Below are 20,724 nucleotides of genomic sequence, written 5' to 3' on the forward strand. Positions count from 1 at the left end.
CGCGCATTGATTCCTATGAGCTTATAAAGGTGACACTACTCGATTTTTAGTTGTGCAACTAAACAGTTGAATTGGCTGCGAAACAATCGACAATCTCGCAATAGTTATGCGATTGTTCAATCATATATTTTAAAATATGCTATACTAGTTAATATTTTACATAGTGGTTGTGGTATATATTACATAAATATTGTTATAAATAAGGTTATGAATACGCTCGCAATTCGGTTACCATGTATTTAATTCATCCACTTCAGAAATATAAAAGTTCACGTAATAACGTATCTTTCCATCTCCCAATTCAATAGCCAAGCACACATAAAAATCTGGGAACGCAAATATTTTTTTCCCTTTCATAACTTCAAAATAAAAGATATTTCGGCAACAAACACTCGAATGAAATAAAGATAAAAATATTACTCAAGTTTCGTATGTCGTTTGTTAAATGGAAGTTTTTTTTATAATTAAAGCGCTTCGCAATTCGAGATAGAGTGCATTTCCCTGTACGTCTAATTTAGCTCGACTTGACTCGTTCACTACTCACTCACTGCTTGACAGTCGTGCGAATGAATGAACGAACGACTGAGTGTTCAGTGATGTGCCTCGTATAGATTTAGCTTTTCACTCTTGATAAAAGTTTTTGCTAAACAAAAGAAAGATGGATTTTATTTCGGGACTTGCTTAAAATAGGATGATATAACGATGAAAGTGGGAGATTAAAATATCGGTTGATAACCAGAAAGTCAAAGATCTGGAGAAGTCAACCAACGCGCACTGGGATAGCCTTGACTCAGACCTAGTCACCCTAACTTAGGGAAGACTTCGAGTCTCTAGGTGGGGACGTATATTCAGGACATTCAGGCGATGACGCTGAACCACCCCAAGACTTTGTATAACCTCAAGGCTGTACATAATGTAAGAGCACGTAACCTGAAAAAAAAACATTCAAGTTGAGCAAATAAACTAAATTAAAGAAAGGGCATTCATTGAATGGTCCATAACATTAATAATACACATAAAAATGTCTTGAATCCTTTCAACAATAGAACACATGATATTGTGGCTATAACCAAGGGAATTTTTATGGGTTTAATAACCCAAATATGTGTGCCAGAGGGTTGCAATTATTATAAATAATCCGAAAACGTTTCTTTCTATCTCTTGACCGGATGATAATATAAGATTACACATTCCAGTAAATGGGGTAGTAGCTAACATGCCAACTAATCACACTTGCTAGCTACTGGCGCAGTTCGTACATATGCCAGTAAAATGTTTACGTATTCGTACGCGACCAGTGTCAGTCTTAACCTTTGTGCCCTCATCAAATCTTACTTCTCTTTCCCACATTAGGGTTTTTTTCCAAAATATTTACCCCCTAAGTTTAATGGCGTAAAAATATATAGCCTAAAACGTGACGTAAGTGTAGGGCTTTTTATTAAAAGAAGAATTATTCAAAACTATGCTGTGATTCCTAACATCTTAGGCAACAAAGCAGTGTGTGTATACGCTTTATTATAATAGTATAGATGGGAAAGTTTAGATGGATGGATGTTTGCTGGAGTTTGTAGCCTAAAGTGCTGCACAGATTTCGATCAAATTTGGCATAGATGTAGAGGATAGTCTAGAAGAACACATAGACTACTTGCTTTTGTTTTTTTTATAATTCCACGAACACGAAGTCGCTGAAATCTTGTAGTAAAATAACAATAAACTTCAATAACATCCATGAATGTATGTTCAATAACTTATTGATATTCATGTATGAAATTAGCATGAATCCAGCCTAAATTAATATTATTATTGTACCCAATATGTTAATTTAATTACTCATTATAATTAATAGTATTTTAAAGGACATTTAACTCAATATGTGTATAAATCTAGAATATTGAAAACTAATTACAAGACTACAAAGTAACAATGAATTAGGGGCTTCATATTAACGTACCAGTTTGTAATTAATCAATTATTTAGAAACTAGCGACTCACCCTGGTTTCGGTTTCCAATACTGATACGATGTATTTACGACGTCTCATTACAAAAAAAAATTAATATGATCTAAAATTATCAGTATTTCTCTACTATATTATACACTAGTTTTCGCCTTCGTCGCCATCCGCGTGAAATTAAAAAAAAAAGATTTAAAAAATGGCCTATGTGTTCCTTAGACTATCCTCTACATCTATGCCAAATTTCATCGAAATCCGTTCAGTCGTTTAGGCTACAAACTCTAACAAACATCCATCTAAACTTTCGCATTTATTATATCGCTATGATTGGTATGAATATTTAAAAATCTACAGGAATTTTTATACGTATAAATTCCTTTAGTTAAACAATTCTTTTTCCAACATTAAAAATCACGATATTAAATTTTAAGAAAAGAATATAATATTTTGTACAACCCTATCTAGAACTTGAAACTTTGTAACGATACATTGACCTTCCATTCACCTTACCTTTGAGGGTAACAAACTTAGAATAAAAGGGGTGATATTGAAATTGTATTTTCTTTCAGCCATCAGGTTTCTTCGTTTCAATTTTAACACTGACATATCACAGGGTTGACGGACTGGAATCAAATTATAGCTGTCTTAATTCATCATATATCACATTTGAATAACAAGTTGATGTTTTTCACGTTATTTTATAACACTATAGATAGGTAAAGACAACTCTAGCTCAAACCCATTGGGGTAGGCAGAGGCCACGACTTTATTTGGCGCGTCCTAACGTGTCTCTTCTCGATGCTTACATCTCCGTTTCGAGTATATTATGTTATGCAATTTGGTTTCGGGTGCATAAACTTTTTAATTACATCTTTTCGTACTTCATTTGTGAATTGCGATGTCGTGTATTTTTTCCATTTTACTTTGCCAATGTAGGTACAAATTGTCTCTCACCGGACCAGATGTCTTTGTTGGAGTATACCTAATATCTTAACATAGATAGTAGTATTTGAATTCAAAGTGGAGTACCTCAGCCTCTTTAGCTCAGTGGTAGAGCACTGGTCTTGTAAACCAGGGGTCGTGAGTTCAAACCTCACAGGAGGCAAATGTGGGAATGATTTTAACCGTAGAAAACTTGGGGTTCTTATATTCTTGCGACTTGTAACATGACAAAAGAATGACGATTTTTGGCAAAATCAACCATTTTTTCGTAACCGAAACAGCCTTACTTAGTCTATGCAAATCAGGTTAAGCGAAATAGTATAGTGTTAAAAAGGGAATTTCATTAAAAATAAATTTAAAAACATTCTTCCTTTTTATTTTAAAATGAATCACGAAACGAACATCGAGGAATAATCTTCCTTCACTGGATTGCGTGGAAAATAAATTCGTCGAGAGCAACATTTCCAAATAACAGAAAACTTTTTAATGTATTTCTTCCTTTTCCTTTTTTATGAGTAGGTCCAGTTTTCTCCCAACCTTTGTAAGCTTTTACTGAATTTCAAACAACACAGATTCAATTTTAATTAATGTCATATTTTCTTTTTTTGCTTATTTTTTTAGAACAAAAACACAAATTACTTTATGTTAACTTGTGTTCTATGTTTAAAACTAGCTCTCGCCCGCGTCTCTGTCCGCGCGAAGCTTAAAAAACTTAGTGAGTAACCTGTGTTCTTCCAGACCATGTCTCATTCGAGATCCGTTCAGCAGTTACAAACTCTAACGAACATCCATTCAAACTTTCGCATTTATAATATTGGTAGGATTATTCCTATGTTTATTTCGTCATAATTATTCAATACCATTGTTATGAGCAGGTGTACATACTGATCTTAGGCAATCTCCGCCAAAATAATTATCTTGTATGAGATGTTAAGGGTATGCCCACACTAAATAACGAAAAGCGATTATAAAAAAGTAGATGTTGCTCGCGAATTCGATTACATAAAATTAAAAATTATACAGCCTATGTTACTGGTAACGTAACTTTTTGATAGTTAAAGAATTTTTAAAATCGACTGGGTGTTTTGATTTATTTTAATACATATGTAGAAAAATCTAAATTCTTTCGTCTTTATTTGTTAGTATAGGGGACAACAAACACACGTGTGTAAAAGAGGACTTCGAGAAAATCTAGTAACAGAAAGTTCTTTATTCTCGCTGCTATACATTTTTCGGACTACCTTTAATTTCTGAAGCAGTCTTATAGTAAGTGATATTTATAAATATTTTGATTATTAGAAGAGTTATCTGTATACTTCAATACATTTTGTGTAATATAAAATGTAGTTAATCGGGATGTCTTTTTGAAATTTTATTATTTCAATTTCATTGTTATACAAGTTTAAATAACGCATTTACGTAATTAAAATATTATTTAATATTTTACCACTGTATCCGCACCCGTAACCACAAGGTGTGTACACAGAAATCAAGATTGATGATCCCTTAGTAAATTTACAGGTTGTTATTTAATTTAATACACCTGTTACGGTTACCGATTAATACGGGTTTTGCGTTTCCATCTGCGTGGAATTAAAAATTAAACAAAAGCTGGTAGCCTACGTATTCCAGACTATTCTCTACATCTATGCCTTTGAGATCCGCTCAGCAATTTGGGACCGCTCCGCTCAGCAACTACAGACACTAACAAAAAATCCATCCATTGCATGTAAACTTTCGTATTTATGTGTATTTACCGTGGTAGAGCCAACTTTAACATCTTCGCACGAATGGTCCGGCTTGCCCGGAGTAATACCACTACCACACAGAAAACAGCTGTGAAGTGGATGCAATTCCGTGTTTCGCGTGATGAGTGTGATGCCAGAGGCCTAATTTAGTCCCTTTCTCTTTCCACCCTTTTCTTAAGAGGAAAGGAAAAGTGGATTTCACGGTGGAAGAAACGCGTAATAAGGGGAAATGTCCTCTTTATGTGCGTCTCCTCCTCCTTCAATTGAGGATAGGCAACGATGTTTATGGGCAGCAGTCGCTTTCCATTTCGGTGGATTCAGGTGGCTGCTTGCTCGTTTGCCACTTTATATTATTAAAAAATACTTACGGATTATTCCAGACTATTCTCTATATCTATGCCATTGAAATCCGCTCACCAATTTGGGCTACAGACACTAACAAAAAATCCATTCATTTTCGCAATTATGTGTATAACGGCGCGAAATGATTGTTTGTTTGATTAGACGATTAGTTACTATTAAAAAAAAATTTCAAGTGCTGCCAAATTGGTTGTGATTTGAGTTTTTGAGTCAACAATAACTTCTTTGAATTCAGTTTAAGCAAAAAATTAGTGACTGCTTTTGTTTTGCTACCGTTTTAAGTATCAACTTTGGTTAGTCGTTTTATAATCAACAAGCCCGTTGTTATTTAACAGAACAATTACAGCCCTCATTAAGCGATTTAACACGTAATGCGGTTACAAGCTAAGCGATATTATAATTTTGCATACAATTATAATGTATTTTAAACTGAAAAGCAAACGAATGTGTAAATTTGACTCTGCACTAAATAATTTTATTATCAGGCTAGATTAGTAAACGTTTCATTTGGTATTAGATGTTAAATTTAATTTTACTATATCTGGTTGGTTTCAAAATTGACCGTTAGATCACAAGTATAAAGTCTGTATGCGTTGTAACTGGCGGTTTAATCTGTATAGAAATACAACAATCTATACTATTATAATAAAGCGTACAGACACACTTCTTTGTTGCCAAAGATGTCAGCAACTGCAGCATATTTTTTAATTATTCTTAATTTAATAAAAAGCCTCACACTTACGTCATGCTTTAGGCTATATATTTTCATGCCATTAAACTTAGGGGGTATATATATTGGATAAAATAATGTGGGAAAGAGACCATAAGATGCTGCCAACATCGAGGAAGCAAAGTTGTCATCATGTCATGTCATTTTGACATTTGCAATTGATAATTTGACACATGTAAACAATGAAATAAAATTTTTATAATTTATGCGAATGAAGTCGCATAGGAACAGTTAGTTTGTACAAAAGAGTGGAATGATCAATTAAAACTACAGTTCTATGTAAGCGTATAAAGCGGGCTTAAAACATATTTCTTTTGTTATAATAGATATTAACTATTACTGTTTGTTTTAATAAAAATATATCGATAAATTAAACTAGGGTTTGCCCGCGACACCGTCCGCGTGGAAATCAAAAATACACTAAAAACAAAATATTAAATAGTAACGAAATAATTCCTTGAAAATAGTAAACCTCCTTTATTGTAGCTGTTATGTCTATATTGTACAATTATTATTACTTTTATGTCGGTGTCAGTCTTAGACTCCAAAAATCAAACAAAAAAATGGGACCCACCTGCAAGCATTACCTTTCGGATAAAAAAAGAATTATCAAAATCGGTTCACTAGCGGCGGAGTTATGCCGTAACACACATAAAAAAAAACATATCGACGAATTGAGTACCTCCTTCTTTTGGGAAGTCGGTCAAAAAAGTAAGTACTTTACTTAGCGAAGCTCTCAGGAAACGATTCAACAAATAAGCTTATCGTTAGTGCGGATTTGTGCTTGGGTAATGGAGCTTAAATTTTCACAGGCACTTTGTGTACTAAATGGCCTATTTACGTTCTTTTACAATAGCTTTCTTTATGTAAACGACTCACACAATCTTACTAATATTAACGCGAAAGTTTAGATGGATGGATGTTAGAGTTTGTAGCCTAAACTGCTGAACGGATCTCGATGATTGTCATAGATGTAGAGGATAATCTGGAAGAGTACATTGGCTGGTTACTTTTGTTTTTTTATCCCACGCGGACAGTCGCAGGTAAAAGCTAGTAGTATATTAACTGTTGCAGTAATTCATATTTATAAATTATTTTCATTATTTTTAGTATTTCAGTAAATATGGATTTACAAATATGAAATATAACTGAATACCTTTTTATGTTTGAAATTTCAAACTGAGTCATTTATCTTTGAATATTTTAAAACCGAAATGCAAACGGATGATTTCGTTAGTTTCCTTCCAAAGCAAATACTTTTACTAATTAATTAAAAATGTTTAAAGTTAACCATAAATTCAAAGCGACGGAATTCATTTCGTTTACTTTAATTTCTTTAAGTAGAAATGTTCTTTTCATGATTTTAGGAATCTTTCAAAGAGGATTGAATTCGTAATTAATTTACTGTAAAAATTAGGTATTTCATTTAGCTTAGATGAATACTTTTAGGTCTATACTCAGAGTCACTTAACGATTTGTTATTCCCCTTAATGTAGGTATTGGAGTGTCTGTTTGTAATATCAAACGAAAAATTCCAGTTTTAGCGAAGATGTATTTTGCGTTGCTGATAAACTTTTTTGTCTGTCTGTCTGTCCGCAAGCCGCGTTTGTTCTGGGTAATCCTTGAAATTGCTGGACTAATTTCAATCGGACTTTCGCTGAAGGATAGCAGACATAGACGGGCATATCATAGGCTACTTTTTTATCTTAATATTGCGTCGACGAAGTCGCAGGCAACAGCTAGAATGTCAATAAAAACGGTTAAAAAAATAATAGTTTTATATAAATTTATGTTATTTAACTATATCATTTTCTAAATATTGTAAGTGAAATACTAAAATGCACTTAAAGTAACTTTTATCCCGTTATTAAGGTTCTAAGTACAACATGAAAGGTCATTGCACGTAAAAATAATGTAATTTAGTAATTAGAGTTCAATTATTTTACAAAAGAACTTATACAAATTGCACAATTTTCGACATTAAAATGCAGACAGCGTTTCGTTTTAAAACCGTTTTCAATTTACAAATTTTAATCAAAACTAGCTGATGCCCGCGACTTCGTTCACGCTGTTAAGATAAAAAAAGTAGCCTATATTATGCCCGTCTATGTCAGCTACCCTTCAGATACATCTTATATATAGATGATACAGATATACTTCAAATACATCATCTTCCTGAAATCAGATATTTTTATTCTGATCTTACATACAGGCACTCCAATCTTATTATGCATAGATTAGACCAATAGAATACCATTTAAAAGGTTTCTAAAACAGAATAAAAAATCTGTATATTTCTTGTTATTTCAAATAACTTCACAAAGGTTGGACACGATATTGTACTTGCAAATTTTATCCTCGTTTGAACATTATTCCGCGTATAGTATCGAATGGGAAATGCCGTCATAATCCGTACAACTGCCGTACTGCGGCCCTTTAGGGTAAAATATTGTATTATTTATGCGTATAATAGCTTTACCAAATATTGATTGTTTTGATTTTTGATGAAAAAAGATAAAACAAAACGCCAATTAACTACTTTTTTTTAATCCCACGCTGACGCAACAGGAGGCGAAAGCTAGTTTATATAAATATCAGGTTAGATTTTAAGCAGTATAAGATGAAAATCGATTTAAAAATGGATAGTAATACAAGGAAATTACGCGATATATCGCATAAGGTAGAATATAAGCCAGCAATCACAGCGAGACCGAACTGTTCTCTAGTGAATGCAAATCACCCAGTATTTACCCAATTATCTAGTAGTCCGCTCTTTAGTTACTACTAAGGGCTCGTTCAGACGAGACCTATATAAAAATAAAATACAAAAAAATAATACCACATACTTTAAGACTATAATGTTGTAACAACGTAATTCAATACTTAAATCTACTGATATCAGAATGACGCGCTTTTCTCATTACTTCTGATTGACATTGACAGACGTTAAAGGAACGGGACTTGTATGCCGATGTTCTAGTGTTAAGCCGATTTTACGTATATTTGGGAGCATGTATCGACTAGTTACAGACCTTAGGATGTCCTTTTTCAGAGTCAGTGGATAAACGGACAAAGATAGTTTTAATAAGTTAACCAAGTAAATATTTTAATTGAAATATTAAAAAATAATTTGAGTATTTGTTGATATTGATACTGTTGATTCTTTTTTAAATTTAACATCAATTTGTTTTAAAACAATCGCACAGTCTGTTTGAGCCCTAAATCGTACCACAGGCTAAATACTGATTGTGTGGTAGAAGGATTTTGATTTACCGTCCCTTGATAAATCACAATCAATGCTACAACTGCCTAATTATGTCATTACGTATTTAACCAAACATGAAGCTTACTACCTTATTAAATTTTTGAAACATTATGTAACTTTGCCGGAGCCCTAATACTAATTTCCTGAAAAAGAAGATTTGGCGAAGGTGGTGACTTTAGGAAGGGAAAATCTTTATGTGCGTCCCCTCTGAAAGCACATCTGTTTTTTCAGATGTCTATGGGCAGTGGTCGTGAATTTCGACGAATTCCGGTGTTTGTTCGTTTCTCCTTTATGATATTAATAACAATATTAAATTAGCCTGTGTTACTCAGGGATAATGTAGCATTCTAAAAGTGAAAGAGTTTTCAAAATTAGTCAAGTAGTTTTTGAGTTTATACGTCACAAAAAAAATTCTTATTGTCTTATTGGATGGTTAAATTCATACCTACATTTGTTTACTCCTTAAAAATAATAGGTTAAATTTTTTTTAATTTCCTTGTAACATTTTCTTAGCTTTGGTATACAATTGAACAACTAAGTGGTCAGACTACGTGACCCCAATTCCTTGTTCATTGTGCTCTGTCCTTTGTAATGGACCTTTTTTGCAACGAATTGAGTCCACTCTGGAAGTTGATTTACGCCTGAATTGATATCAATTGCGTCTTCTACGTTTCACTCTGTTTTTAGTTGAATTTGTACGATTCTTTATTTTTCTTGAATAGTTTAATTTAGATGTCTATGATCAGTATTGGACTGTAGATGATTTCTAAAAACATTAATGTACTAACTTTCGCCCGTGACTCCGTATCGTGAAATCACACTAATATTATAAATGCGAAAATTTAGATGGATGTTGGTTAAAGATTGTAGCCTAAACAACAACGGATTTCGATGAAATTTGGTATCGATCGAGGCACTCGTCGGGAAGAACATATAGGCTACCCACTTTTGTTTTTGTTTTCATTCCATTCGGACGGAGTCTCGGGTTAAAGCTAGTTTAAAATAAAAGTGTAGCCTGTGTGTTCTTCCTGACTATTGTCTCCATCCATACCAAATTTCATCGAGATCCTTTCAGCAGTTTAGGCTACAAACTCTAACAAACATCCATTCAAATTTTCGCATTTATAATATTAGTATAAATTGTGTAATTGTTTGTTTCTCTGTACTAATTTCGAATGAACTTTAAAATGCATTTACAGTCGCGTGGTTGCGGGTTTTGAACAAAACGTTTCATTTATCATAAAACTTTAGTCATTTATAAAAAAATAACATACTTTTGACTACCATAGATACAGTCTTTTTGTCACTATTTTGCAGTTCAAAAATATTAAGCATTGTATTACCAGTAATAAAAAAAATCCTTCATCAAGTTACTTTACCATTCCATATGTTCTTATGTAACTTCTGTCTGTGTATGTTCTGTGTGTAACTGATCTTTCGATGGTGCCGCCCCCAGCCCAGGTTTTCTACATTCTTGGTCTATTATAAAACACTAGCTGTTGCTCGCGATTACGCCCGGGTAGAATTAAAAAATATAGCCTATGTTACTCACCGATAACGTAGCTTTTTAATGGTAAAAGATTTTTTGAAATCGGTCCAGTAGTTTTTGAATTATTTCAATATATACAAAAATATAAATCTTTGTAATATTTGCAATCGACTAAGTTATCGCTTTTTATTTTCACAGGTCTAGAAAAAGATTGCGTGTAAGGTGACATGATCAAGAAGTGACTACGATGAGAGAAGATAGATTAAACTGGAGGACAAAAGCCTTTCGCCGATTCAACAGGAGTCAGATAAAGAGTTAATCATCAACTCTTTTAGACCCGTCATTTAAAGTGGTAACGATAGTTACTTGTTCTTTTTAAACCGTTTTATGAACCACGAAAATATTTTTTTTTTCGTATGTTTAGTTTCACGAAGATTTATCGTCTAACCCTGTTTGTTGCACGTATTACAGTATTTTTTAACTTCAGACCCTTGTCAAAGAGTTTTTGAAATATCTACTTTCTAAACAATGTAACTACAAGTATTTTGTGTAAAGAGGTTTTATTCAAAGTTACTGTTTAAGTTATTAAAATAAAATAACTTGAGCAGATATAAATCACCTAGATTGTGGAATAATGTAGAATTAATTGAATCGCGTAATTATAGAGGGTTTTCTAATTTTCAGGTCACGTGGAACATTGTATGTACAGTCGGGGAAACTCACGGTGTTCCACTTTAAAAGCTATCGTTTGAACTTGCAATAAGATGCGGAACAAAAACCAATACAACACAGCTTATAAATGTAAGTCCGAAAAAAAAAGTAAGTGCTGCACGGTTTGTTTTTATTATTATCCCTTCGTTTACACACACTGCTATCTAATTATTTGTAGGAAGAGGCGGAGTTTGTCTGGTTGCAATGTACAACACATTTTTTCTTGAAATGGACCATCGCGTATTTCCCTGACTGTACGTATATATACTTTCAATCGTAGATCTGGACTTAAATGTCGTAGCAGTGACGTAGCGATAGAAAAATCGTAGATAATTGTAGACGCAATCGTAGAAAAAACTATATTAAAAAATGGCTTTTTACTTCACCCGCGCGAAATAAAAAAAAAGTTAACTAGTAAATAGTCAATGTGTTTGTGCAGACTATGTTCTACATATATGCCAAAGTTCATCAAGATCCGTTTAGCTGTTTGGGATCCCCACTAAAACCCCCTCTATTGCCAGCCTCTAGTGCAATAGAAGAGGGCTCTAGGATCTCCGTGGAACTCACCGGAACCTCCAGCACTTTACCACATATCCATCCACTTAACCATCCAAAAGAATAGTAAGATTTTTATAAAAATGTTCAAAATATCCAACAGGGCAAAGCAAATCTGTAATTATAAAAACTTGATTCGTAAAAGCAGCTTAATTCGAGCTTAGTCTGTTTAAATAACACAAGTAATTACACTGAGTAATGCTCGTTAATAAAAGCCCTTTTTATCTCACAAGAGTGATTGCTCAGAATTAGTCAGCGGAAATGTTTCTTTTGAACTCCGCTCAACAATTTAGTAAAGTACGTTTTATAAACTAAAATAAAAGAGAGATTGATTTCGTCGTTCTAATATTTGGTTAAATAGGTCGACCACAGTAAACGTCCTTAATTACTCTCAAATAGGCTCTTTGAAAAGAATTTGTGACGATTTTATTTAGGTGCCGGAGGCCTAATTTTAGTCCCTTTCACTTTCCACCCTTTTCTTAAGAGGAAGGGATGGCAAGGAAAACTATATTTGACGGTGGAGACGCATAGAAAGGGGAAATGTCCTCTTTATGTGCGTCTCCTCCTCCATCAATTAAGGGTAGGCAACGCATCTGCAATTGCGGATGTTTATGGGCAGCGGTCGCTTTACATTTCAGTGGATTCAGGTAGCCACATGCTCGTTTGCCACCTTGTATTATAAAAAAAATAGTTAAAAGAAATGTTTTTTTTTAAGACAGAATTTTCAAATAATTCTGGTTTAGGTAAAATTCTCCAAACTTTATAACTATATCAAGATTTATCTAATTTAAACCTTTAGACAATCCCAGCGTTAGGGTTTGGGCGCTCTATAAAAGGGCCGCTACACCCCCCCTTAGTCATGGTAAAAAGAGGAGGCCGTAGAAATTTTGCCCATGGTGCTAGTAAAGCTAGCACCGACACTGTCTGGCATATTAAATCCTTATTGTTTTGAACGTCTATAAAATAGTTTTAATAGAAATTCACTATAAAGCTAACTAAAAAGTTTACAATAAAGCTCAGCAGACTTGTGTTTGAAAGTAGAACGAGTGGTGCAGAAAGATTGCAGGATTACGTCACGCCTTTGAAAATACCCGCATAATTTTAATTTCTATTTACTATTATATTTGGCTCACAAACAACCGGGTATTTACACGTCTGAAAAACTACTTTCCAAATGAAATACGCGATTTATATTAAACTAGCTTTGGAACGTGACATCGTCCGCGCGGAATAAAAAATCAGTAAGTAATACATAAGTAAATCCTAAATAATTTCTACATCTGATTTTTATCGTAAATTTAGCCTTCGTAGAAAAAAGAGCGAAATGAATTTTTTTGATAAAATTTTCAATTCCACTAACTGTTAGAAAGTTCGAGAATCGAATTGAATTAAATTATATTGAATACAAGAATATTTTCCAGTAGCACTTGGCTTTGATATGAGTGTACTTCCATATCTTCTGTGATTCCGAGAACTCGAGTATGAAGTTACAATATTCTCTCGAAAAGCTCTTTGTGAGAAAACTGTGAGCTTTTGATCTGTACTTACATCTTAATACCTAGAATATAGTATCTATTGTCGACTAGCTTTCGCCCGCGACTCCGTCCATGTGGAATTAAAAAGTAGCCTATGTGTTCTACCCTACTATTAATCTGTCATATTTTATTGAGATCCTTTAGCAGTTTAAGGTATAAACTCTAACAAACATCTATCCACCTAAACTTTTGTAATTATAATATTAGGAAGATTTTATTCGCGGCGATAATGAGGACATTGTCAACGCCAAGATAGCAAAGTTACACTTTTAGAACGTTGTTTTAGTGTTCTTTTATAGATGACTAGCTTTGGCCCGCGATTCCGTCCGCGCGAAATTAAAAAAAAAAACAAATGCAAGTAGCCTATGTGTTCTTCCAGCCTATCCTCTACATCTATGCCAAATTTTATCGAAATCCGTTCAGCCGTATAGGCTACAAACTCTAACAAACATCCATCCATCTAAACTTTCGCATTTATAATATTAGTATGACGTTGGTTTAATAAATTAAATGTATATTTTTGATGCGAAATAATATTTCACATGGATGCGTCTATTGCAAATAAATACAGATATCATATAAAACGAACCGGCTTCGGATTTCCCATGGGACGTCACCTATTTCATTTTCTGAATAAATTGTATTCCGTCACCTTATGAAAGAGATATGTATGGGTATTGTAGACCAAAAATAACAAATATTTACCTTTGTAACAATATCCAAATATTGTTAACAAGAATCCTTGATATCATCACCAGCTCCCTATATGCTGACTGAGGGGAACAGAGCCTACATTAGTAAGTATAGGCCATAGTCAAAACCACGCTGGCCCACTTCGGGTTTGTTGACTTCACACATATCTTTTTGAATGTGCAGGTTTCATCACGATGTTTTCCTACACCGTAAGAACGTCGGGTATGTACATATGAAATTCGAAAATTACATTGGTACAGCGGGATTCGAATCCACCTGTAGATTACAAGTCAAGTGTTCAAACCCTTGAGGTACTGACGCTCTTAATCCTTTTCCTCAGAATTCTTGATAGCTCAATGCTTAATCTCTCGATTCGATACCAATTTAAGATTCTAGCATGGATATATGTAAGGTATTAGAAATATCTAAATGTTTGTTGCTTAAAATTGATGAAAAATTAAATCTTAAATTCTCATGAAACTGAAAATCTAAGATGGTAACCGTCTAATTCTCCGATTGTACATATCAAAAAAATATATTTTTACCTTTCTGTGACACGTGTTTTAAGTTTACTTTAAGCAATCTTAGTTTTCGTTTAGTTTTGTATTGTAAATGCACAGTGGGTGAATGTTTAACCTATTTGGATACAAGCCAGCGACATTTGGCAGGAGTGTTAGCAAATTACCGCCCACAGTGCTTACTGTGCACGCAGATTGCAAATACTGTAACACTTTAGCAAGTTCGATTATGATTTTTGAATCATAATAATACTTTGATGGCTTTAGAAATAGTTCATAAGTTATCATCATCAAGTTACTTATTTTCGGAGGGTCGGTAGAGCATATACTAATTTTTACTAATGTAGTAAAGCGTAAACACACACTACTTCGTGGCATAGGATGTCAGCAATCACAGCATATATTTGAAAAATTCTTTTTTTAATTAAAACTTACGACGTGCTTTAGGTTATAATGTATATTATAACGCTAATAAACTTAGGGGGTAAATAAATTAGAAATAAACCTTGTCAATTGCAATTGAAAATTTGACAAATGTGAACAATAAATTAAAGTTTTTTTAATTTAAATCGGATGAAGCCACAGGGGTACAGCTTGCTTTCTATGATACATCTCTTATCAGCCATCATATGTGACTTCACTGTAATACCCTCTTTTACGCGTTATAACTGTCTTTATAATGATTCAAATCCATTGTGATTGGTAGAATCCGATAGATGGCGCTGATAATAGGAAATATTGGTAAGCGAACGACTTGGATATCTGCCAAATGTTCTTAATACCAAGTTATATCATATCATATTCAGAATAGCGCGGATATTCTGTGTATACATTAACGCGGGAATACACATGCCAGTGGGCACATTTGCAGCTACAGGAATACAGGCTTGTGTAAGCGCTAGTAAGTGGCATACAAGGTAACGATATAGGTGCCCGTGGTGCTCTTTAGCAGCATAAGGGTTACGTTCGGCGCCCAGGGCGGTAGTCCCACCTCACCCTACGCCTACTGATAACAATATCTATGTATATAGTTTACTCTATGTACCTTTTCAAAGAATATCTATCGCAGCAGAGCGTTTCATTAGTCAACGATTTAAATATCAAAGGAATACATTTGAATCTCGATATCCGCTTCCCCTTTCGTTACGTTATTTTTTACATTTCTGAACTAAGTTTCGATATTCCTATCGAGAATGTAACGTTTGTGAGCCGTAGCATAAAAAACTTAGTGACTTGATATTTTGTGTAAATATACTAACCTGTCAAAACTTGTCACAAAGGCTGATCCAGCTTTGGCGCCAGGAGGGTCACATAGGCGTGATTAAGTCAAGAGCTTGACTATGCCTATGTAAATACATTTTGTCAAGCTCTTGAGTAATCAACTCAGGAGGGGGTTATGACCCCTATGACCCCCTTGGGTCCGCCCTTGTATTGTACTTTGATTACCAATCGACGCGGATTTTTTTAATATTATAATTATTGCAATGTAAACTACACAATTAAGTTTTTAAGGAAGTGTGGTAACACTATTAAATAATCAGCGCGGTCAAGATTTAAAAACACATTTAACTTTACCATTCTTAACTATATTAATTTAACAGTGGCAGAGCCCGCTTTAACATTCATCACGAATGGGCCGGCTCGCCCGGTGCAATACCACGACCACACAGAAAACAGGCGTGAAGTGGAAGCAATTCGGCGTTTCGTCTTATGAGTGTGGTGCCGGAGGCCTAATTTTAGTCCCTTTCACTTTTTTTAAAAGGAAAGGATGGGAAGGAAAAGTGGATTTGACGGTGGAGGAGACGCATCCGAAGGGGAAATGTCCTCTTTATGTGCGTCTCCGTTTCCGTCGATTAATGGTAGGCAACGCATCAGCAATTGCGGATGTTTCTAGGCAACGGTCGCTCTCCATTTCGGTGGATTTATCGCCGCTTGCTTGTTTGCTACCTTATATTATAAAAAAAAATGTTCTTTCAATAAAAATCATTAACTTTCTATAACTCAGTCTATACGGTTTGTGCACCAGTTATTGGTCTTTAAATCAATGATCTCTTATTTCTCGTTAGTCCTTAATTACGTCACCTTTTACACAATTAATCCATAATGATGGATTGTGTAATGGTAAGAGTAGCCCTAGGACTACCTTTACTAGTGTCACCCCTACATATTTTAAATCTATCAAACAAAATGCAATTTAATTGAATCGGAAGCTATTGCACTAAACACTTTAACTTATCCTGATCCTGTTACGAGCTAAGATAACTAAGTCAACGCTGCATCGTGTCTCTAAGTAATTAAGTTATTACTGTCAAAGCATCCAACAGCTTAAGTTATTGATGCAATCTACCCTGCGCACAATAACTTATCTATCGGCAACTTATAATTTACTTTAGCTTATGTTGATATTAATTTTGTTATCGGAACTTCGTTCGCAAAGGATTCAGTAAATATCAAACTTTATTTCAAAAAGATTAAATATTAAATAAAGTAAATTAAGTGGTATGATGTAGCAATCCGAAGTGTTTGGCTTCCAGTTTAGGATGTAGATCTTTCTTGAGAGCCTGTCCCAAAACTGGCTGATAGAGGCTCAGATAGCTTAAAAATGACGTCACTGTCACATAAGGTAACAAAATTCGATATTTCCATCACATATTTTATGCTTTGTATGGTTATCAGACAATATACCTTTTAATGGGACAACCCTAAGTCTTTTATAATTGTTAAAAAAATACTTAACCCGTATGTGAGAATTTATATAACATCGTCATAAGGAAAGAATATTGGAATTTAAAGTGGAATCTCGAACACTTACAGCCGGTGTCAGTCGATTTGGAATCGGCTTTGCTCGAAGCCGGGCTTTAGCGTCAATTACTGGTGCCTTTACCTCACATTCATACAGCTTCCCACAAGCCATAGATCCCTCTCATTGTAGAAATGTACATCCATAGACAGTACGTTTCGATCTGTACATTTTAAAGCATAATACATGAGTTATAGTTTCAGTTTTAACTGAACAGTCAAGTTGTATAGTTAAATCTGTGTATAACCTTTAACTGGCAGGTTAAAATTTACACACGAACTCTATTGATTGATCAATTAAAACTGAAGGTATGTAATAGACTACTAATGCTTTTGTTCTTTGGTTATAATCTATACTAATATAATAAAGCGTAAACACACTTCTTTGTTGCTTAAGATGTCAGCAATTAAAGCATATTTTTGAATAATTCTTTTTTTAATAAAAAGCCATGCACTTACGTCATGCTTAGGCTATACATTTTTACGCCATTAAACTTAGGGGGTAAATATTTTGGATAAAAACCCTAATGTGGGAAAGAGACCATAAGTTGCTGCCAACATCAAGGAAGCAAGGTTGTCATCATGTCATGTTATTTTGACATTTTAAACAATAAAATTAAATTTTCATAATTTCATGCGAATGAAGTCGCACGGGAACACCTAGTTAAGGAATATTAGGCGTTATCTAAATTAAATGTGGACTAAATTCCTAATTACAATTAACGTAAATACATTAAAAATATCTTTGATCTGAATATTTATGTGTAGTCTATTTATACTTGTAAAAAAATAATATACGAGAGCAAATTTTGATAAATCGAATTAAGCCATCGCAAAAAGAACTCCACTTTCCTTCGATAAAGCTATAAATCAATACGTCTCTTATTTAATAAAACTCCCCGCCTTATCATTCGATTGTTTACTGTGTACATTTACCTTATTGTGTTTTCCTTTCATTCAATCGTTTTCATAAGAAAATATACGTTAATTTGCCACGTAATGCAATGTTAAATACGCAACTGTCTGAACAGTGGTCGTTTCGCTTTTTTGACTTCGCTATTTAATTTTTAGGATAATAATAATTCAAACAGCTTACGCCAGCGAAACAGTCCGCGTGGAATTAAAAACACAAGTAGCCTATGTTTTCTACCAGCCAATCCCCTACGTCTATATCAAATTTAATCGGAATCCGTTCAGCAGTTTAGACTACAAACTGTAACAAACATCCATCTAAACTTTCGCATTTATAATATACTAGCTTTTGTCCTTCACTCCGTCCGCGTGGAATTCAAAAAAACAAAAGAGAGTAGCCTATGTGTTCTTCCAAGCTATCCTTTACATCTGTACCAAATTTCATCGCAATCCGTTCAGCCGTTTAGGCTACAAACTCTAACAAACATCCATACATTCATCTAAACTTTCGCATATATAATATTAGTTTAGATGGATGTTTTAATTGTTACTGAATCAGATCCTTAGTGTTTGTTTCTCTTATTAAATCAACGCTAAGTTACTCTAAATAATTAATAACCATTTCTGAGGTTGGTTATGTGACCATGAACGTAAAAATGTTTTAATTTTGATTAATAGCAAGAAAAAACTTGCAGTAATTTACAATGAAAAAGTATGAACATTACTAGGTCGGGTGATGGATGGTACACGAGCGGATGTTATTCGTATATAATTGTTACTAATAGCTCTTTGTTTCTTCCTTTTATTTCCCCTCAGTGATAAATAGAGGGTCTGAAATATTACTATTTTATGAAAGTTTTAATTTACAGTAGAAATAGAAATAATTTATTTAAAACAAAAAAAATACAATTATAATAACAAGCAGTTACAATCTGTGTCTGTCTGAAAACAGCGCCGGTTGCTCAGTGGTTTAAACACTTGACTTGTAATCTACAGGTCTTGGGTTCGAATCCCGCCGTACCAATGTGATTTTTCGATTTTGCATGTGTACATAATTTACTTGACGTTCTTATGGTGAAGGAAAACATCGTGATGCAACCCGCACATATCGGCGAAGAAATTCAAAGATATGTGTGAAGTCAACCAACCCGCACTTGGCCAGCGTGGTTGACTATGGCCTGGTCACCCTTTATTAGGGTAGGCTCCGAGCCCCTCGGTGGGGATGTATAGTGAGCTGGTGGTGCTGATGACAAACTGTGTCTGATACGTTTAGTCTGGTGATGCCCACACTAGGCAATGCCTGTATCGTGGGCACCGATAATCAAATAAAATAGTAATATAAAGATAGTAAATATGCGTCTGTTAAAAACAACAGAACATTCAAAGTGTTTTGATTAAATACCTTTCCTATCTATATTGTTAAAATTAGAGTGTCCTAATGTTGAAAATAATGTATTTGTCTGGCTGAAAAATCCGATTTTGTGTCTATTCTCAAGCCGTGTTTCCGCGCAATCTCCCAAACCGCTATATTGGTTTTGAAGGGAGGTTATAGTCTTTTTTATTAATTCCACGCTGACTAGCTCTCAGGCGACCGATAGTTTATACTATAACTGTATACTCTCTTATTTTACAGTATATCATTTTATGTAACAATTAAAATTGCATAATTGAGAACCTACTTTTAGGTAAAAAGAGAAATACAATGACGGAGAACGAAAGTAGACATTCTTCTGTTTATTTAAAGTCAAAGTTAGGTTATCCTACTCTCGTAGGGTCGGCGCGCCGGATTTTCGTTCTCCAAATAACTCTATCTTCCGTCATCTCAGTCATCACTCCCTTCTTGATCATGTCACCTTTCACGCAATCCATCCATCTCTTTCTAGGTCTACCTCTACCGATGTACCCCACATTCATATCTAACAGTTTTTACGAAAATGTTGTCATAAACCTAAACAAATCTTAGTTCTTTTCCAACTTAAATGTCTGTAAAAAGCTTTTTATTTCGCAAAGAAGACGTTCTTAAGATGTCAGTAATATAATTTTCTCACAGGATCCGTTTAAAAGGGTTAACCTTTACAATCTATACAAAGATTCGATTTAAGTATGAAAAGATGAGAAAATAAAGAAGAAAAGCACTTAAGGCTTATATAACCAAGGACAAATAACTAGCGTCAAATGTATTACACGTGGATTTTTAGGTTAAATTCTTTTATTATCCTTATAAACGTAATACAAACATTTTCACGTTGGGTTGTCTGTTAGGGAGCGCTGGTGAATCTCAGATTGTAGTGATTCCACAACCATCGTGAAATCTTACGCTAAAAGATACATCTAACGGTGGTAGTGCTCGCTTAAATATCTTCGCGGGAATGGATCGGGTCGCTCGGTGTAATACCATGTTCACACACAAGACAGGAGTGAATTGTGTGCAATTCCGCGTTTCATCTGATTAGTGTAGTGACGGAGCCCTAATTTTAGTCCCTTTCCTTTTCTTGTAAGTAAATGATGAGAGGG

At 34.2% G+C, this 20,724-nt stretch overlaps 1 long non-coding RNA gene and 1 other non-coding gene across 2 annotated transcripts in view; both read left to right on the forward strand.

Moving 5' to 3' along the window:
• LOC106111368 overlaps positions 1–11,452 on the forward strand; it is a 16,413-nt gene extending 4,961 nt beyond the window's left edge. The window contains exons 4-6 of the long non-coding RNA XR_001226160.1: positions 10,686–10,839; positions 11,172–11,288; positions 11,377–11,452. This is a non-coding gene — a long non-coding RNA (uncharacterized LOC106111368). The remainder of the gene's footprint in view (positions 1–10,685; positions 10,840–11,171; positions 11,289–11,376) is intronic.
• Trnat-ugu lies at positions 2,987–3,058 on the forward strand. Its single transcript has one exon. It is a non-coding gene; the product is annotated as a tRNA-Thr (tRNA).
• Positions 11,453–20,724: the final 9,272 nt, after the last annotated feature.

Source organism: Papilio polytes, unplaced genomic scaffold (assembly GCF_000836215.1).
Source record: "Papilio polytes unplaced genomic scaffold, Ppol_1.0 DF824169.1, whole genome shotgun sequence".
Classification (NCBI taxonomy): domain Eukaryota; kingdom Metazoa; phylum Arthropoda; class Insecta; order Lepidoptera; family Papilionidae; genus Papilio; species Papilio polytes.